The sequence below is a fragment of the Macrotis lagotis genome, chromosome 4, assembly GCF_037893015.1.
Source record: "Macrotis lagotis isolate mMagLag1 chromosome 4, bilby.v1.9.chrom.fasta, whole genome shotgun sequence".
Classification (NCBI taxonomy): Eukaryota; Metazoa; Chordata; class Mammalia; order Peramelemorphia; family Peramelidae; genus Macrotis; species Macrotis lagotis.
In genome coordinates, this window is record NC_133661.1 from 45,090,535 (window position 1) to 45,097,456 (window position 6,922).

The following is a 6,922-nucleotide window of genomic DNA, read 5'->3' on the forward strand; positions in this document are numbered from 1 at the left end:
TTGATGAATCTCATCCCATCAGACTTCAATTCCTATGAAATCAAATTTGCATTTTTTGTATTATAATCTCTACTTCACTCTGTTTATTATTTCCTTGGGAGGAAGGGGCTCAAGACTTGTGATTTCACTGGGCGAGGGAACACCAAGTGTGGAAAATACCTTTACAAATACAATTCAATCAATGTTTTACTATTTATATTCTTGGGACTTTTAATTGCCTGGAAGTACTGTGATAACTTCATTAAAGATGGAGGGGAGATGGAATACAAGATGTGGTGATGGTGTATCTTGCTTGTTACATGTTACCTGTTACATCCTATCTCTCCTAGGACAATCTGTTGGTCCTCTTTTCTGATGTTCTTTCCTTGTTATACCTACTGTTCTCTGTGGTACCAGCTTCAGTAAATCTATGGGAACTCTTTTCCCTTTTGCCCTTCTTTTTTAGTTTTAAATCCTCTTGATCAGATTTTGAAGTCTCCAGTTCTCATTAATGGCAATTCATCTTTGGCCAAGAGTTCATCTATGCTATTATATTAAGCTATGAACTTAAAATCCAAATCCCATTCTCAGACACTATCTTCTTAGTCAGCTACTCATTTCTGAAATCTGCCTCTTTCTTCTTAATCTCTCATTTTTCCATTGGCAGTAATGATGAAAATATCACTCGTGACCAGGGATTCTGCCCAGTATTTCATAATCCTTGGCAATGAGAATCCAGTTCATTTTGGTGGTATCAGTGGTCCCCTATATGACTCAAAGAAGAAATAAATAGTTGACCTTGCTAATTTCCAGACTCCTTTCCTTCATGGTCTACAGAACCACAGAGTGATGAAAGAGGAATTGAATCAAATAAACATAGATCTAGATAAAACTATAGGAAATGAGCTCAGTTGTTAGGCTAAGATATAGTCACTAATGTACATTAAAACCCCTCCCCTCCTGCCAATCTGGACAAGTTAGGTTTATATAGAATACCATAGAATCCAATTAAATTTTCTCTAAACTTTAACTCAATTACAACTTCCCATATGAAGTCTATAGTGGTTCCCACAGCTGTTAGGGCAACCGCTAAAATTACATTGCACATACTATCTGTGTATATGTATATATGTGTGTGTGTGTGTGTGTGTGTGTATGTGTGTGTATGTATATATAAATTTGAATTGTTGTTTCCTCCATTGAACATAAGTTCTTCAAAGAGAAGAATTGTTTTCTATGTGTTTCTGAATCCCTAGGATTTGTCATAATGACTAGCACATAGTCAATATTTAATAAATGTTCATTGCAGTAATCATAATTCATCCTTATTCTTTTCTTTTCCCCCCATCCTTATCTTGTCCAATTTGAATAACCAAATATCAGTCTTTTAGCACATTAGCACATCTCATGCCAAGCAGAGTTAGATAAAGATCAGAAAATCAGCCCCCAAGTCTCTTTAAGCCAATAGTTGCATAATCAGGTCTTGTTCAGGCTCAGGTCATGCCTATCCTTGACCACCATAACATTAGTCAATTTTTGAAAGATTTTAGAGATTCTGTCATATTATTAATGCAAGTTTTATGCACACTACAGACTGAAGCTAGGTGTGTCATGGGATAGAACCCATAATTTGAAGTCAGAAAGACCTGATCTTCAATTTGGCCTCAGGAACTTGACAGTTTTTGGACCCTGGGTAGGTCAGTTAACCTGTTTGCCTCAATTTTATCAACTGTAAAATGGAGATAATAAGAGCACCTACCTTCTATGATTGCTGTAAGAATCAAATGAGATAATGATCATAAAGCACTTAACACATTACCTGTTTTTTCATAAATGCTAGTTATTATACTATTACTATTATTTATGTCAGGATGGTAAATCATTGTTTTGGTATCCCTCAACTGGGAGTCATTGATCACTACTCATTCCCTTTTCCTTACAACATTACTGGAAGATTCCTAGATGGTCTCCCCTCTGAGTATCTGTAAATCAATACTATCATTTCTTAGATTATAAGAAGCAGAAACACAGTTTCTTTTACTCTAAGAAATGATAGTATGAATTCACAGGTACCCCAGAGGTATGTATCAATGTATATTTGGTATATTTTTGACAGTGCTTTTTTTAAAAAAATTGAGTGAGACCTCTTATCTTCTTCATTTAGTGAAGAATCATAATTGAAGATTTTTAAGTTAGATTGGTAATTGAAGGTTAAGGATAACATACTATCTCAGCATCATTCTAACATCAGTAAGACCAGAAATGTAACTATGAATTTTTTAAGATGAATCATATTGTGCTGACCTCAGGACAAAAGCCTGACATTGAATTTAAAGATAAATTCATTATTTAGACATTTGTTCCATTGCTTTTCTTTCCTAGCAGTTGAAAAGTAGTCAAATGAAACCATCCAAAGAATTTAAGAGGTAGACCTCCAGGGACTATCTTGTCCAACTTTTACTTAAACAAGAGTCCCCTCTATAACATACATTACAAATAGTTATCCAGTATTTGCTTAAAGATCTCTGATAAAGGGGAAACTTACTACCTCCTATTCTACTTTTAGAGAACTCTATTTGTTAGGAAGTATTTTCTAGTGTGAAGGGACAACCAGGGGTATCTTTGACCAATTTGATGAGTTTGCAGGTTATGAATTTTTTCCTGAATTCAGGAAAATATATCTTCATAGGGAATGTCAGCAGGTCCTTAAGACAGATAATTCTGATTGGTTTTTAGTGACTTGGGCTAGGTTCTTTGATTGCAGAGGACTTAGAAAGGGAAGTTTTATTGGAGCAATGACTTGACTCTCTGAAGGCCTATTAGGAAGAATAACAATATTCTTATCTTATTTTTCCCCTTTTTTAAATTCCCTTTTTTCTCCTTTTCTTCTCAAGTACAATGAAGCAGGGGTGGGATTTCCCCTTTCTTTCCAAAAGCAAGTGATGTTTTCTGTTCTCTTTCACCCCAAGAACAAGTGATACTCTTTTTTTTAATTTTTGCAAGGCAGTGGGGTTAAGTGGCTTGCCCAAGGCCACACAGCTAGGAAATTAAGTGTCTGAGGCTAGATTTGAACTCAGGTACTCCTGACTACAGGGCTGGTACTCTATCCACTGCATCACCTAGCCGCCCCAAGTGATAGACTCTTTCAAGGGAATATAGGGGACAAGGTAAATGTACTTGTCCACATAATATGAAAAGAGTTTCTGAGAGCTATTTTTTCCCAAATTAAGAAAAGATATCAACCTGGAGTTTCAACAGAAGCAAAAATCAGTGGCACACATAATCTAAGATGTTAGTCCAGAAACAACACTCCTGAACATGAACCCCTTATGTATAGGAAAAAAGAAATTCCATTTTATAGGCAGTATGATTCATAGAATCTAACTATCTTGTCAATGATAAGACAATTTCCTGCATAATAACCACTTTCAGAGTTATCCTCCTTGATAACTTCCATTGGGACAACCCCCAAGTTCAAGAATTTGGAAATTGAACCTTCTATAAAGGAAAGGATTTTTCCAAGAAAAGATTATTTCCTGGAAAAAAGATGATAAACATGATTCCTTAAGTTGGAAAGCAAATGTATGATATTATAAGGCAAGAGATCAAGACATAATCAGTATCCACTATTAAGTAATTCTGACAGAGTAGGGCTAGTGAGAAAGGAGATTGTGCTACAGACTTCATGTGTATTTGTCTTCTTTGGGAGATGAAACCACAGGGGACATCATGAGTCATGATTTTGTGATGGTGTAGGATTATATGGAAAAGCCAATGATTTATCAGAATGACAGGGTATCTCCCCAAAGTCAATCCCAAGTTCAATTTTCCTTTGGTAAGCTTCTCAATTACTGTCTGTTCTATATTTAAGAATAAAATATGAGAATGAAATGACATTCCAGGAATTTGAAATACAGATTTATAGCAACATAAATCATTTTATATTGTCTTATCTTGTTTAAAATTTAAACAAGTTAAAATTTGGGTTTATTAAAATAGAATCTTTCTGCTTTTGCTCATAAACCTAATGTCTTATTCTGATACCTTGTTGAAAGGAGGTGACTTTAGGTTCTTGAATGCTAAGACTAGAAAATTCAAATTCTTCAAGAAACCACCAAGGTGGCCAACCCTTGAGTTCCAATCCAATATTAGCCAACCTGTCTGTTTCCCAAGCATAAGACAGACTAATTTAAGAGAGGCTAATTACAAGTTTACTTATAGCAAAATAAATTTTTTTCAAAAGTGCTTGAATACCATCTACTAAGTTATAGAGTTGTAATCTGTCAAGATAACAATGAAAATTGCTGAGTCTGTATACAAATAAAACTAGATTTTTCCCCTAGAAAAATATTGGTATCATTTCAGAATTTCCATTCATAGAAGTCATTGAGCACCTTGATAATGATAGTATATTTGAGCTCTCTTCCAGATCCCTGATATCTGAAAATTTGATAACATCTCATATATATTTTCACCTAAAATCATTGATTAAAATGTAAATAAGGATTGACCAAATCTAGGGCTTTATTGTACTTTCCTGGAGATATTCATTTCTCTTTAGGTACAATTGTTTGCCTGAAAATCTACCAAGTGATACTATTATCTGGTCCATCTCATCCATAAGTTGAACATCAAAAAAATGTCAAATATTTGCTCTGAGTCAAAGTACATTTTCTATGATATTCCATGACCTACCAACTTAGAGGTTCAAACAAAGAAGATATGGTTGGTTAAAAATTCTTTGTTCTTGGTGAATCCATGATAACTAGTTGTGATCATTGAATTCTTTCTTTTCTTCAAAAAATAAATATACAAAATTATATGCATACATACACACTTATTTCTGTGTATGTATACATATCTATGGATGCATGTATATATCCTTGCAATATTGCAGAAAACATTACCAATTATATCATTACTGGTAAGTGATTTCTTTTTTTTAAGGTTTTTGCAAGGCAGTGGGGTTAAGTGGCTTGCCCAAGGCCACACGACTAGGTAATTATTAAGTGTCTGAGACCAGATTTGAACCCAGGTACTCCTGATTCCAGGGCCGGTGCTTTATCCACTGCACCACCTAGCCACCCCTGATAAGTGATTTCTGAGACCCAAACTTCTACCTTTTGAAAATATAAATATTTCACTAACTCATATATTTTCTGCCTCTTATGCTGATTATTCAGTGATTATAGAGGATGTCTCACCTCTGGGATTATGTCTGCCAGGCTTTTCTTTTTCTGGAAATCTGTGATGCGATCCATTTTAACTTTCAATAGAAGAAGTTAACTCTAGAGCTAGAAGTAACATTAGAAACTATTGTGCCACATCCCCTACTTTTATAACTAAGAAAACTAAAGACTAGGAAGGTTAAATGTTCACACAGTTAGTGAAGCATGACAAAGATTTGAACCAAGTCTGTATAAACTTGACTAATTTAAAGTGTCTCAATGATATCTGGGTGTATTCACCAATCTTGGCTATAAAACAAATCTGGGGTAACAAGAAAACATTTGTTTAGTTATTATCATAGCAAGAAGAATACTACAGAAAAGATGTCCCTTCAACAGTGAAAGTGGCATAACATTCATGTATGTCAAAAAGAGAGTAGAACATTTAAACTCCTATTTTTTGCACATCCTCTTCAGCAAAATGATCTTCATAATGTAAAAGGCAGAACAAAAAAAGAGGTCCTTGGAGGCAAAAGGTGGTAAAATAAACAATCCCATAGGTGATATCCACAAATCTAGGAAGATCTTTAATCTTGGATGAGTTCTGACAAACTTAAAGGAAGAATTCCCTCTTGAGACTGGGAGATTATTTCAATAAGAAGAATTTATTTTGCTATAAAGATGTATTTAGAAATCCCAACTGCTCCAGTTGTAGAAAACACTTGGAAAGGAAGTTATCCTGAAAGGCTTTTTATCAGTTTCTTTTTTTGTTTACTTATTTTATATTATTATAATAATCTTGTTGTAAGAGTAAACATAAGCCCCCCCCCCCCCAAAAAAAGATGATAAAGCTCAAGAATGGTGAGACAGAGAAAAAATGTACTTTAGTCTGTGTTCAGATTCCAATGACTCTGACTCTGGGATGAATTTCCCTCTTTATCACGAGTACATCAAAGAGATTGCTTCAATATTTTTCCCACAGTTGCTATTACTAGTTATATTTCATTCCACTCTTCCTTTCCACTCTCACTTATTCTTTTCTCTCTCTCCTTTCACCTTTCCCCTGTTCAAAAGTGTGTTGTAGGGGCACCTAGGCTGCAGAGTGGATAGAGCACTGGCCCTGGAGTCAGGAGTACCTGAGTTCAAATCCAGCTTCAGACAGTTAATAATTACCTAGCTGTGTGGCCTTGGACAAGCCACTTAACCCCATTGCCTTGCAAAACCTAAAAAACAAAAACAAAAAAGTATGTTGTATCTGGGTACCCTCTCCCACGATCTTCCCTCTCTTATATCAACTATTCTCCCCTTCCCAGTCCCCATTCCCCCTTATCCCATACCTTTCCTCTCATTTTTCTCTAGGGCAAGATAGATTTCTATACTCTGTTAAGTGTGTATGTTATTTCCTCTTTGAACCATTTCTGATGAGAGTGAAGGCTCACTCATTCCCCCTCACCTTACCCCATTCCACTCCATTGAAAATGCTTTTTCTTGACTCTTATGTGAAATATCGTAGCCCATTCTTCTTCCCTTTTCTCCTCCTCCCACTATTTTCCTTTGCTACCAATTGACTCCATCTTTTTGCTATATTATACCATTATATTTAGCTCTTTCCTATGCTTAGTCTATATATGCTCCTTCTAACTGCTCTTATAAATGAGAAAGTTCATCTTTATAAATGTGAAAGTTCATATCTTCTTCCCATGTAGGGGGGATACAAACAGTTAAACATCATTAAATTCCTCATAGTTAGTCCTTCTTATCCACCCCCTCTATGG